Here is a 14,731-nt window from a genome sequence, read left to right on the forward strand (position 1 = left end):
GCCTGTGAAAATCCCTGGCCTGACTTGAATTGTCAACGATAGGGCCGCATCGATTATTTAAAAGCAGGATCACTCACACTCCGAGTGTGAATTAACGAATGAGAGGTAGCCAGGAACAGATTCACTGCCATGCCTCTATTTTGTGCTTTTTGGCTATGTTGAACAAAGTCCCCACTGTAAAGTGCAATAATTTGTTACAGATTATTCTTAACCCTTTCAGACCGAGAACGCATCTGTGTCATTTTAAGATGTCTTTGGCAATTAAAAAATAGCAGATCTACAAGCTCATAGCGCGGCACCGAGTGCCGCGCTATGAGCTTGTAGATCTGCAAATTTTTTTTGAAAGATTGTGAAAATGTGTGCAAATCTTTGAATATCTATTTTTCCATAGCCAACATTTTTAACTCTGTTACAACCTCTCTGGAACAAAACGTTTTGAGATGGGGGTCCGCGGCCAAAATTCATATAATTTCGGGGGTCCTTGACATGAAAAAGTTTGAAAACCACTGATTAGAAGACATTTGTAGAATCCCCCCAGAAGCAAAGATTTGAGTTACAAATGTTTGCTTTGAAAAATATGTATTCAAGGATTTGCTCAAAATGTTCACGATTTTTCTAAAATAGCAGATCCACAAGCTCATAGCGCGGCACTCGGTGCCGCGCTATGAGCTTGTATATCTGCTATTTTTGAATAGCCCAAAGAAACCTATTAAAATGACACAGATTCTTTCCCCGGTTTGAAAGGCTTAAAAACCTCTGTTAACTGCCCCATTCCCCTACCAGCACTAATGTTGTGTTCTTCCCATGTCTTTCCAGTTTGCTGCATAGTCTGTGCTGCATCAGCACACATTACTATCAGTGGCAAGCATGGGCCTGGCATGGCCATGCAGTCTGGCTGCCATTACATCCAACTGATCCAGATTGTTTTGAAATCAAGGTCACTGTTTTGATGTAAACACAGTGAACAAGGGCAATGTCAAGGCCACCGAGGGTGTCAACTAAAACGGAAGTATATAAGCAGTGGTGGGAAACGCAGAGCAGTCTCAGAGCAGAGCGTCTCAGAGCGGAGCGTCTCAGAGCGGAGCGTCTCAGCATCTCAGCATCTCAGAGCGTCTCAGAGCAGAGCGTCTCAGAGCGGAGCAGAGCAGAGCGTCTCAGAGCGGAGCATCTCAGAGCGGAGCGGAGCAGAGCGTCTCAGAGCGGAGCGGAGCAGAGCGTCTCAGAGCAGAGCAGTCTCAGAGCAGAGCGTCTCAGAGCAGAGCGTCTCAGAGCAGTCTCAGAGCGGAGCAGAGCGGAGCAGAGCAGTCTCAGAGCGGAGCGTCTCAGAGCGGAGCGTCTCAGAGCGGAGCGTCTCAGAGCAGAGCGGAGCAGAGCGTCTCAGAGCGGAGCGGAGTAGAGCGTCTCAGAGCAGAGCGGAGCAGAGCGGAGCAGAGCAGAGCGGATCATCTCAGAGCGGAGCGGAGCGTCTCAGAGCAGAGCAGAGCGGAGCGGAGCAGAGCGTCTCGGAGCGGAGCAGAGCGTCTCAGAGCGTCTCAGAGCGGAGCGTCTCAGAGCAGAGCGTCTCGGAGCAGAGCGTCTCGGAGCGGAGCGGAGCGGAGCAGAGCAGAGCGTCTCAGAGCGGAGCGGAGCAGAGCGTCTCAGAGCAGAGCAGTCTCAGAGCAGAGCGTCTCAGAGCAGAGCGTCTCAGAGCAGAGCAGTCTCAGAGCAGAGCGTCTCAGAGCGGAGCGTCTCAGAGCGGAGCGTCTCAGAGCGGAGCGTCTCAGAGCGTCTCAGAGCGGAGCGTCTCAGAGCGGAGCGGAGCAGAGCGGAGCGTCTCAGAGCGGAGCGGAGCAGAGCGTCTCAGAGCAGAGCAGTCTCAGAGCAAAGCAGTCTCAGAGCGGAGCGGAGCGTCTCAGAGCGAAGCGGAGCAGAGCGTCTCAGAGCAGAGCAGAGCGTCTCAGAGCGGAGAAGAGCGTCTCAGAGCGGAGCAGAGCGTCTCAGAGCGTCTCAGAGCAGAGCGTCTCAGAGCAGAGCAGAGCGTCTCAGAGCGTCTCAGAGCAGAGCGTCTCAGAGCGGAGCAGAGCGTCTCAGAGCAGAGCAGAGCGTCTCAGAGCGTCTCAGAGCAGAGCGTCTCAGAGCAGAGCAGAGCGTCTCAGAGCGTCTCAGAGCAGAGCGTCTCAGAGCGGAGCGGAGCAGAGCGGATTCTGGTAATGCTCCATGTTGCTATTCAGAACTGAACACCTTTATTCCCAATGTACACATTGAGAGAGACACACACACACACACACACACACACACACAAATGTGTGCATGTTTTAAATGCTAGATGGCAGCCTAGAGGTCCTGTATTGTTGTTACCTGGTAGTATTTGATGGCCTTGGTGAGTGGCTCCACTTGAATGGTCTCATCCAGCTGGTCTTTGTGCAGCAGGTCGATGAAGTAGTCCAGAGAGCGCTTGTGGACGCTCATTTCAGAGTACAGCGTGCCCATCCTCTTAAACACCTCCACACTGCAGCCACTCATAGCCCTGGATGAGAGGAGGACATGACAATGGAAGGACAGATAATGTTAGAAGTGGCGAGAGTGGAGAGACCGATAACGTTAAGGTTTTTGTGATACACAGGACGCTCAAAAGTAATGCATTAAGTGTGTTTTCAAACCAGTAGTGCGTTTGCTTTGTTCAGATTCAGAACCAATATGATACAATGTTGCACTTTCCCTTGCAGCAAAAATAGCAGATTGTTGTGAGCTTGTAGAATTGCTAGTTTCACTATTCGTCATACGGTATGACGGTAAGTATGTAGGGCTTAAGTAGTTAACAGAGGACAAAACTTATAAACGAAATACGAGCGAGAAAAGTTGTCTCTCATTGGACTGAATTTTTATTGAAGATATTCAATACATTGGGAATAAAGGTGTTCAGTTCTGAATAGCAACATGGAGCATTACCAGAATCTTTTAATTTATTTAGAATCTTGTTATAAAGTTTTAGCATGGTGGGTATTCTCCAATGACAACATTCCCAATTTAGTCTCTCATGTGCGATAGTCACTCACGGTTCATATTTGTGCAGAGTGGCCTGCAGCAGGCCCAGGGAGTAGACCAGTCCTGAGGCGAAGCTGAGCTGCTCTCCACGGGATCCCCTCATCGCGGTTCCCTGCAGGGGGTCAACTCCGCCTGCAGGGGAAATGACACACGGACATGTTGGGAACAGGTGGTAAGCAGAGCCTGAGCGATACATCGGTTGGCTGCCGATGTGTCCCAATGTTTTACCACTTTCAACAGAGTGTCCCTATTTGGGCATGTCATTTTAAGTGAACATTAACAAACGTTTTCAAAACAATAACAAAAATAGTCGATCTACAAGCTCACGACACATTGTGAGCTTGTAGATAGGCTACTTCTGAAAATGTATGAACAGGGCTTATGTTGTTAAATACATTAAAATAATTTTTTTTTTACAAAAGATCGGTCAAACATTAGTGGTCTAGGACTCTCCAAAATCAGGATCGAACCCATGTGGCATTGGTCAGACTATTTTTTTCGTTTTTTTGCAGATCACACACACCTTGCAGATGAGCCTTGGAATGAGCAGCAGCACCAGGATACAGTCGTGGTCTCCTCCATGGCGGAGGAAGGACTCAGGCATGAAGGCGGTGAGGAGGGACACCTGGCGGTTAGCCTGGCCCACCTCCATCTTCCTCAGTTCCATCTCGATGGCCTGGAAGACACACAGTCACGGTTGGGTATAGAAATTAGGAACCATATCCAAACTGCCAGGTACCCATGAAAATGAAGGAATCGGAATTGATAAATATCGTAATAATGTTAGGATCCAGAAATGATTATCCTAATTTTATGATATGATATTCATTACTCTTCTTAAACTTTTATTAATGTAAAACTTTTAAACTAAATGTCCATTGATGCCATTAACAAGAATTATGATCACGTAAGCCTAGTGCTCAGTTAAACTGGATACAACCTTTTCCAATCCATTTCTTTCCAGTATGGCTTGGCTTGAGTTTTGTGGTAGTGGTACCAAAGTGTCACTTTAGACATTTTATTGTCATTGGATTGATTAAAATCCCCATCAACTCCCAATCAGATTCCTATCATTCTGACATTCGTCTCAGCCGTACCTTGGCATAAGCTTTGGTCTCTGCAAACTTTATCTTGAAATCAAACATCTCTGCAGGAGGATGCAGCAGGACCTGCTCAGCTCTCTGTTGGTCTCCTGGTGCACAGGGAAAAGCACACACAGACAGCAGTGAGCAATGTGCATTTACTGACGACCTACTGATAATCATAGCAGCGCACTTCTCATTCCTGTGTGTGTGTGTGTGTGTGTGTGTGTGTGTGTGTGTGTGTGTGTGTGTGTGTGTGTGTGTGTGTGTGTGTGTGTGAGGGTTACAAACGGCAAAAAAACTCATGGGGGAAAAAATGCATTTAAAACGAAAATCCATCCTAAAATGTTGCGGTAAGTAAGTATAGTAGTACAACGTGTATGTGTGTAGTGATCTATGCACCTGCAGGCTGGCAGTGAGCTCTCTGTACTTGTTGATGGTCTGCTGGTAATCGGCCATGGTCTCCTGGGCAGCATCAACTCTCTTGTGGGCCTCGCAGACCTTTCACCCCCGCTCATGTCCAGCTGCTCTCTCAGCTCCATCTCAGTCTCCCTGCCGTTCTCCTGGAGCTCGTCGTTCATGTCATTAATGGCCTCCTGTTGGGAGGACAGAAGAGGGGACCGACCGTCATGTGTGGTAGTATATACATTGTAAGGCATAGAACAAAGCCAAATGCAGTGGTGGAAGGAGTACTCAAATCTTTTTACTTAAGTAAAATTATCAATACTACAATGTAGGAAAACTGTTACAAGCTAAGGTCTGGTATTCAAAATTTACTTGGGTAAAACTACAAAAGTAGTGGCATCAAAATGTACTTAAGGATAGTAAGGGGTCACGCCCAAAATTACGTTTTCTATCGATTACTCACCGGCAGCGGTTCTGTATGGAGATACAAAGAATCTCCTGTGTGTCTCCATACGGAACCGCTGCCGGTCATCAAATTATTGGCTTAGGAATGCGACGGAAAGTTATTTTCGGGGTAAACTATTCCTTTAAAATACCAAAAGTAAAAGTATTCCTTATGCAGAATGTCCCATTTTAGGTTTTCAAAATGTATACCGGTACAAATCTTTTGAAAATAGCAGATCTACAAGCTCACAACGTGTCACTTCGTGCCACGCTGCAAGCTTGTACAACAATTTGTGTACAATTCCTTGACATGAAAAGGTTTGAGAACCACTGAGAGGGTGTTTGTAAAATGGGCCTCAGGTCTTAATGGGCTATGAAACACTGATTGCATGCAAGTCGGGGTGAAGAACACAGGTGCACTGACCAGGTCAGTCTCTCTCAGCTCCCGGACTTTCTCCTCCAGGTCCAGGTTCCTCTCTGTCAGGGTCTCCACCATCTCCTCTGACCCCAGCGCAGCATCCACCTGTGACACACACACACAATCATTACAAGAGGCACATGGTTTGAAAGTCACGTACAATTATCCATATCCATTTAAATGTCACTTCACCCAATCCCATTCACTAATATCTGCAAATTTGACAGAATGACATTCATATCTGCAAAGGAAACCTGTTTAACCCAAATGGATTGCCTCTTACATTTTTTCATCACTTTGTATTGTGTTTCTTTTGCTGTGCTTTTGTTCTTTTAAACATTCTATTTTTTTGACAATATCAGCATCAGCAAATACAATATTTAACCACTTTCATTCAACGTCCCGTCCCAATTTTGGGCATGTAAGTGAGAATTTTAGGGCTTAAGTGGTTAAATAAAATTAAGTTCATGTGTATTGCATACTTAGCTGTTTGATTGTTCATTGTATAATTAAAGTGTGTAAAATGTATTGTTAAAGTAGTTTAGATATGGTGAAATAGTAAACTAGAACATGTTACCCCTTAAAAACGGGAAAGGATCTGTGTCATTTTAGATTTTATCTGCCATTTTTTTACATTTTTGAAAGATCTTGGAAAAACTACTGGTTTAGAAGGCATTTGCAGAATCGGCCTCAGGTCTTAATGATAAAGAGCATTAGCAGTCATCTTTTTAAAGAAAAAGATGAAATGATCTTCATTTTAAGCATGTGGTTCATATCCTATACAGGGGAAGACAGTACCCCCTCTTCAAAATGATAGTGATTCGCTCTAACTGTCCGTACCTGTTCTTTCAGCTCATCGATAGTTGCCTCGGCTAGTGTCATGTCCTTTTGGAGTTTCTCCTTCTGGCTCCTCACAGTGTCCAGCTCCACGTTCTTCTTCTCCGTCTGCTTCTGCAGCTTCACGTGCTCCTGCTTCTCTGACGAGGACAGGTCACGCGTCCTGTGAACATAACAGGGGGGTTAACAACTTACAATTAGAGATGTAACCGATACCATTTTTTCCCTTACCGATCCCCATAACTTGCGCATCTCATTTAAACAAATCTAGGACAGTGGTTCTCAAAGTGGGGTTCAGGGACCATCTGAGTTCCTTGAGGGGGTTCCAAGAGTATATAATTTGTACACTCTCAGGTAAATAGTACAAGTAAAAGTATAAAACAGTCGTGCAACATCAATTGAAGAAATCAAAATATGAATGAAATATCATGTCATTTATGTGGTATCGGAATGTCATCCTCGCCAATACAGATGCCAGCATTTTAGGCAGTATCGGCAGCTTTTCCGATACAAGTATCGGTACAACTCTGCTTACAATTTGACAGGGAGGCAAAGCCATAACCAGACTATGTCTTGTTATTGTAAAAGTACAATGTGCGTGTGTCCGAGGCAGCAGAGGACACCTACATATCATTTAAGTCAAGTGGTTTATTTTTAAACCACTTGCTTTTGTGGATAATGGTTATTATGACTATCATGCTGTTGTCAAGTCATTCCTGATTGGAAACCATTTGGGTCAACTGCTGTTGTTTTTAAACAGATGTACACATTTTGACTGACCTGACCAAGGCCTCCTTCAGCCTGCCGTTCTGCTCCTCCAACTGTTTGACATGGTAGCTAGAGGCCGCGCCGTCTGTACCTGGAGGGACAGCGTGATGAGAGGAACCCGGTAGAGGTGGGAGAGAAAGATACACACAGGGAGATAGGGTTGATAGAGAGAGTGGCGTAGAGAGAGGAGTCAGAGAGAGAGAAAGAATGAGAGAGACAGCAAGGAACCATTGGACAGAGAGACAGGGGTGGATGGGTGAGAAAGAGAGACAGATACAAAACATTAAGAAACACGTGTACATAGATTTTTGAGCAGTGATTATCAACCTTTATCATTTTGAGGACCCCCAGTTTGTTTTGCATGAGGTCGCGGACCCCCATTTCATACGATTCTCATCTCTGGGAGCCCAATCTACATGGCAAGGCATCAGTCTGAGTGTGTAAATGGAACCAAATGGACCACTACGGGTCCATTTGGTTCCCGCTATAGACTCTGAGTTAAAGACCCATTAAGGGTCGATTTGGTTCCTAGCAATCAATCAAGCTGGGGACCCCCTGGAACCCCCCCAAGGACCCCTTCAAGTTCCTCAGTCTGGCCCTACAGGCCACTACATTTGGTGGCCAAGTATATTTAAGGAAATTGGAATGGAATTGCTTGCAGAGGGGCTCACTGAATCTCGCAATAATGTTGACATAAGTGTGATTAGCAAGAGAGGAATGTGTGTGGCAAGTGTAATGTAAAAAGCTCACATTAGATACGGAAGGATCCACACACCAACAAAGTTCTTCCTCAGACACTTTCTCTCTTTTACTTACATTGGGCGTATAGAAACAAAGATCATTTCAAAGTACAAAAATTTACCTGTGTGACATTTTAGGTTAGCCAGGACTGTATGGATGAGGCTATAAGGCTCCATGTTGATAAGCAACAGAACTCACCTTCAGGATTTGGGTCTTGGGGTGAACAAATCTCCAACACACCAAGGTCTGGTTTCTTCTGTTTCACTCACCACACTCCAGAAATGATGTAAAAGACAGTGGTCCCTCAAAGCAGATGTATTTCTGCCGGTCAAGATGTTTCACACGTACAGCATGCATGCTTTGATGGAGAAAACATAATAATGTTACTAAGACGATATAGGGTACACAACTCATGCAGCATGAGGAGTGTTACATTAGAAACTATTACAAAAGCACTATCTACAGGCAGGCTATCTAGCAGTGGTGTAAAGTAACAAAGTACATTTACTTAAGTACTGTACTTAAGTACAATTTTGAGGTATTTGTACTTTACTTGAGTATTTCAAATATACTATTGTAATTACTTTTACTCCACTACATCTCAGAGGCAAATATTGTACTTTTACTCCACTACAATTATTTGAAAGCCATTTTAGCCCTACTTTATAAATATGCTACTTGAAAATAGCAGATCTACTATCTGCTATTTTTCAAACATTCTAGTACTTTAAGTATATTTTACGTTTGAAGTTTAAACACAGAAACACGAGGAGACAAAGAGATGTTGAGCTCTCTCAGATGCCTCACCTGTCTTTAGCGACTTCTTTCTTCTCCTTCTCCTTGTCCTCTTCCTTGCCCTTGTCTTTGTCCTGGTCAGTGATGATGTCCGACACCAGCTTGAGGGCACGTTCTGTGATGGACACAATCTTCTGGATAGCTTGGAGTTCATTCTCTGAGGGATAAATGGCTGCATGCTTGGTCATTACGTAGCGATCGTCTGAAGAGTCGGGGCGACGAGGCGGCTAAAAGAGAAATGGTGGAAAGAAAACTATTCATTCACAGGACAAGAAAGGAATCGCAATGAGGTTTCAATTTAGTTCATGTAAGAGTATTCCAAAGAGTTACTATTCTCAGTAGGCAATTCTGTAACCAATTACTTTTTAATGACAAAGACATAGTTCTGCAACAAGTTACTTGATTAACTCAACGCAAAACTGCATTCAAATAGTAAAAATCACACCCAGTGTGAAGTGGGCGGTGTGTGGTCATCACAACATGACTCACTTTAAAAAAAGGATAATTACTTTTTTTAAAGTCCATACTGCTATTCATAGGGCTGCACATGTGTCATGTGTTTCGCTAGCCAATCACAGTCCTGAATTTGCAAAGTCAGCCAATCACATTACAGTTAGTGGTGATGACACTAGCTGTAATGTGATTGGCTGATATGAAAAAAGTATCGATTTGCATTAACAATGGAAGGGTTAGGGGGTACACACATTTTTTGGTCGGTATCCAAAACTCACTTATAGGGGGCGGCTACACCGCCCCAAAAAACACACCCAGTGTGAAGTGGGCGGTGTGGTCATCACAGTGGTCATCACAGTGATGGAAGCTCACTTAAAAAAAAAAAGTTTTTTTTTAAAGTGCATAGTCCTATTTATAGGTTATTAATTTCATCATGTGTCTCGCTAGCCAATCACAGTGCTGAATAGAGTCAGCGGGGGTGTACAGGGGCCACCCATTGTGGGTGGAAGGGGTGTTCAATGGGTAGCCAATCACAGTGCAGGGTTTGGGGGGTACAATGGGTGGCCAATCACAGTTCAGCAAATGTCAATGTCCCAACCTCACATATAGGGACGGCTACACCGCCCAAAAATCCACAGGTCCCTGAGGCTGAGGGATGGGCATGACAGGCCGGACCCCCAAGAGACCGGGCGGCCCAGGGGGCCCCTGAGGATAGCCTCCGTCGGGCATACGGCGTCTGTCAGCCCAGTGGTGCTCTTCTTCCATGCGTCTCCAGTACATGTCCTCTTCATAACGCCTGGAAAGTTTCAGCAGTTTGGGGAAGAAAAAAAAAACAGTGACCTGGGAGTTCAGCAGATTAGACATGGAGAATGTCCACTGATGAACCACTTAAACCCTATATACTTAGTCGACTGGGATCACCCAGCGGTCTATACTTGGTTCCCTCCCGTTTTCCCCTCTACATCAAATCTCCGTGGAAAATACATCTGCACTATTTTCGGCAGATGTTTTCCCCAGAATGGAGACGCAAGTTAAAAAAACAAAAAAACATCAGCTGGTCATCAAAGACCTCATCGTACCTCATTTCCATTCTCCAGCGCTCCTCTTCCTCTCTCCTCCTCCAGAACTCTTCTTTCTGCATCTGCTTCCTCATCTTCTCCTCCTGAATCTTACGGGCACGGATGCTAGGCTTCACCTCCACCTGAAGGTCAGGGTTCACCTTTTTCTAAAAGACCAGGTGAAGAGGAAATGTCAGGACAGATGACGGCATGATCAACTTATGACTTATTGTTTAACCATTCAAAATAGTTCAGTCTAGTGTCCTGGGTCGTGTAGATTACTCGCTTCGGTCTAAAAACCTGTCATGCTAAAAATAACGTTGTCCCAGCTAAAACATGACTTGAAGATCAGTTCTTATCAGCAAGCGACATCAGCCAAAGATAATACATTAGGCATAATAACACTTGTGCCTGCACCTATGAAAATGTATCAACCTTGTACTGCAGTCGATGCCTCCTTCCCTTCAGATGCATCTCCTTCGCGTTGGGATCGTTGAAACTGCATTCACACAGCTTGCATTGGAAGGCAGCGGATGACTTTGCCTTCATCGTTGCGGACCTAAGGAGATGGGTAACACAAAATGTTCAATTCCCTCTATAGCAGTGTTTTTTAACTTGAACTCTTATAGGATCCAACAGCATGGCTCCAATGTGGAGTTAATTCTGTGTAGCGTGCATGCAAGTTTAGCACTGATCGGTACTGTGGTTTGTGACACACAGACCCTCTCATAGACAGGTAGGGTATGGCCGAGCAACGCCGTAAAAATACAATTGTACGGCAGACTCAGAGCCAGTCTTCATTTTAACTCTTTTATACTTGTGTTTGATGGAGTGCAATATAGAACGATTACATCCCCACATCCACAGCACTGGCCTTCCCCTCTGGTTCATGGCCAGTGGGGTTTGTTAAACAAAAAACAGCTGTCTCCCTATTTGGGCTGCTGCAGTTGTGCACACTTTTTTGCCTTACTAAAAAAAAAGGACAATTTAACAATATAATTTATACTCACAAAAATAACTGATCTACAAGCTAACAATGTGTCGTGATGCGACGTGTTAGCATGTAGATCTTTAGTCTCAGACCATTGCTATTGGGCACAAACACTCTTCCAATATTTCATAAATTGCCTATTTAGTGGCGAAAATAGGCGATGCAAGGTGTTGTGAGTTTGCAGATGGCATTGGATGAAGTGAACAGCCAACAAATACGATAAAACCCGAAATTGTGTCTACTAATGACTTCATCCTTACTGCTCCAAAAGACCACAGCTAGAGAAGTTATTATTTGTAGCAGGGCCTTATTTTTCAATCAAAAGTTACCGTAAACTTACCATAGACATTAGTGAACACCCAACCTCTAATCGTAAATACACACAAAAAATGAATTGATTAACTGATAAGAATTTGCAAATCAAAATTTTTATCATGCAAAAACAAACAAAACATCACTATTAACACACAATCCCATTCAAAGATTCTTAGTATTGGTTTACTTAAAACTGTGACATTCCATTTTACATTTTACTGAGGAGTCACTAGTCCACAGATGCTTTGACTAATGGACAGCATACAAATGCAATAAATCACAATAATTTAATTAAAAAAAAAAAGGAAAACAATGACCGTTTCCATTTGCAAGGGCCAGGAGTGAACTAATGGTCATTTGACTGCATGGTTAAACTAGGTTATACACTTGTTATTCTACAAGGCACAGAACTTCAAGAAATGTTAGGTTTGGAAACGCACGCCTGGTCGACGTCCATCACTACACAAGTTGGCAGAGACTTTGCGTGCAAAGCACGCTCTGTGAAACCAGCTTCACTCTTTATTAGTGATGAGTGTTTGAACCACTTTCAACCTGGTGTCCCTATTTTGGGCACGTCATAGGTGCAAATTGTCAAAAAAAAAAAGTTTCATAATTTTTAAAGTGAAAATGGAAGTCGTTTTCTTTATTCATTGTGTGATAAGTACATAGGGGTTCAATGACTTAAACCCTATATACTTAGATGGGTGTGCAAGGGGTCTGTAATTGGCCCCGTCCTTTTCTATCACTCATCAATCTCTGCCGATCTACAAGCTCACACAATGCCTTGTGACGTGTAGTGAGACGATTTTTGTTTTCACTGAATGTTTGCCTATTACGACAAGCCCCGAATAGGGACGCTAGGATTCATGTGGTTGAACTGGTTAAATGCAGAGCTATACTAATCAAACAGGAATACAGCAAAAACACAGTACAGAGCATAATGGCAACAAGGTGAAGAATGAAGTCATTGTCAAACACCGCCAGGAGACGTCAACATTCAAAGGGGACCTACTGACCAACAGAGTTGATCTTGGGGGCGGAGGCCTTCTTGACGGGGGCGGTGGAGTTGGCAGACGACAGACTGTTGCCGAGCGCCCCCCCATCACTGTTTATTCGCCATCCTAGGCAGCATGATAGCAAGCCATGTTCAGCCATTGCTTGAGCATCATGCAAATTGCTGTGTGGCTTTGATTGATTGAATTCTTTATCAGCAGTTTGCAAAAAGTACAGAGGCACAGTAAGGCCTACACAATAATGCTAAAAGGATAACACAAAAATCCCTGAGGGCTTGTTTCCATTGTGGTCCTGCGTATTCAATTCATAAAGGCCGAGTTCTGTAGGTGGACACATGTTTTTTTTCTAAAATGAAATTATAGCTATTCAATAAAGGCTTTACCTTCAAGAAGGATTTCCCCTTTTCTTTTCATTTGAAAAAAATGTATTGTACATCATGCTGAATATCAGTATTGTGGTAAGATCTAAAAACACTGCAGCATGATTTAATACCACAACACAGTCACAGACAAACGTTGGTAATCATTCCAGCGTGCGTCAGTACGGCCAATGCTCTCATATCATAAATCTCATATTTGGGAACACACCTGTTGACATCTTTGCTTTAATTGCCAAAACACGTCAAAGCTAAAGTTCCCCTTATGACTTATGAAGCTGTAAAAGGATTGGCTTATGTCTTTATTAAACCAGATATGCAAATATGTTCTGTTTTTTTTGTCCTTCCAAACACCTGAACCAAGCATAGAACTTGCGTACCGGTCATATATGCATACATCTGTGCCAAATATACACAGTATAGAGACAAGTACACAACGTCCAGTAAGCCTGCCTGTATGTGGGCGTGTGTATATTGAATGAGGGTTAATATCTTTTGAGACCGTTTACAATCCATTATGTTCCTAAATAATGTGTTTATCGGTGTCAGCCAGGGGTCTATAATGGGCCCCCTCCTTTTTTACCCCTTTACAAATATCTACAATCTCACAGTGCGACAGGTTGAAAGATTGTAGTCAGATTAATGTAGTTAACCACATTAATCCTGGTTTACCCATTTTGGGCATGCCATTATAGGCAAAGGTTTAAAGACTTAAAAAATATGTTTATCAAAGTTCTCAAATTTTGAAAAATAGTCAATGTATAAAACTTCATAAGACAAGCTGTGAGCTTGTATCCCAAAGTACAAATTAGTGCTTACGTGGTTAAGCCTAATCCATAGGTAAAATGGTGTCGCTGGTCAAAAAGAACTGATCTATGCGAGCAAGTGACACATGATGGTAATACATGGTAGCATAAAATAAATACATTACCTTCTGATGCTTGGCCACACGGATATGAGCGGCGTAAGCGTCGGCTCCGGTGCAGGAGACGTCACACAGCTCACAGCGGAGCTGGTTCTGGACGCCGCGGGCAGAGCTGCTGGTTCCTCCACTGCTGCTGCTGCTGCTACTGCTGCTCTGAGACACCTTGAGAGCCGCTTCCTTCTTCTTGTGCTTCTGGCCCTCTAGGTGCTCCTTGTATGTCTGGTTGGAGAGGAAGGGGGGTTACTATTCCTTCATTTGAGACACCATTTGCTTCAAATGTAGGACGTATAATGCAAGCCAAGCATGGCGTTTCAGCATAAAATCTAATCATGTATTAAGTCGGACAAACCTGCAAAGTTTGTTAAACTAATTTGATCAGTGTAAATGTAGAATTGATATACAGCTTTTCAAGGTACTCAAACAAGCTTGTAGATCAGGTTTGTTTTTGGTCTATAACAACATGCCCAAAATAGGGAGGCGAGGTTCAAAGTGATCCCCACCAGTCTTTAGGCTTCAAAGACCACTTGAGAAAGAGGTACTCTAACCCACCGTTTCCCAATAACTTCTTTCAATCTGTCTTCTGACTGGAAAAGCACTACTTCTTAAATCAAGTCTAACACTGGCATGAAGCAACCAATAGATTACATCGTGATCCCTGCCCACTTTCCACAATTCTGTCCTTCTAAGTTGGAGCAGGAAGGGACAAATATTTAGACTAAAATAAAGTCTTGATGTGGGCATAGATTTGCAAGTAAGTCAGGTCAGTGTTCTAGTTAACCAAAGGTATTCATGGATATAAATGTGAATATTAATTCATATTCATGAACATTTTATAAAACCTATTTGCCTACAATTTTGAGGTATTTCTACTTTACTTGAGTATTTCCAATTTCCAATACTTTTACTTCTACTCCACTACATCTCAGAGGCAAATATTGTACTTTTACTCCACTACAATTATTTGAAAACTTTAGTTACTAGTTACTTTTAAGATATAAATTATTACATTATAAAACATACCTTAACCACTTTAGCCTTATTTTATACATAGTCTATTTGAAAATAGCCGATCTACAAGCTCACAA

At 43.4% G+C, this 14,731-nt stretch overlaps 1 long non-coding RNA gene across 1 annotated transcript; it reads right to left on the minus strand.

The window, feature by feature from the left end:
• Nucleotides 1-9,710: 9,710 nt before the first annotated feature.
• On the minus strand, nt 9,711-10,504 carry LOC311064126. The gene is made up of 3 exons (XR_014602679.1): nt 10,461-10,504; nt 10,047-10,192; nt 9,711-9,763 (listed from the first exon to the last, which is right to left on the minus strand). It is a non-coding gene; the product is annotated as an uncharacterized lncRNA (long non-coding RNA).
• Nucleotides 10,505-14,731: the final 4,227 nt, after the last annotated feature.

Source organism: Gymnoscopelus microlampas, assembly GCF_963454915.1.
Source record: "Gymnoscopelus microlampas genome assembly, chromosome: 17".
NCBI classification, from domain to species: domain Eukaryota; kingdom Metazoa; phylum Chordata; class Actinopteri; order Myctophiformes; family Myctophidae; genus Gymnoscopelus; species Gymnoscopelus microlampas.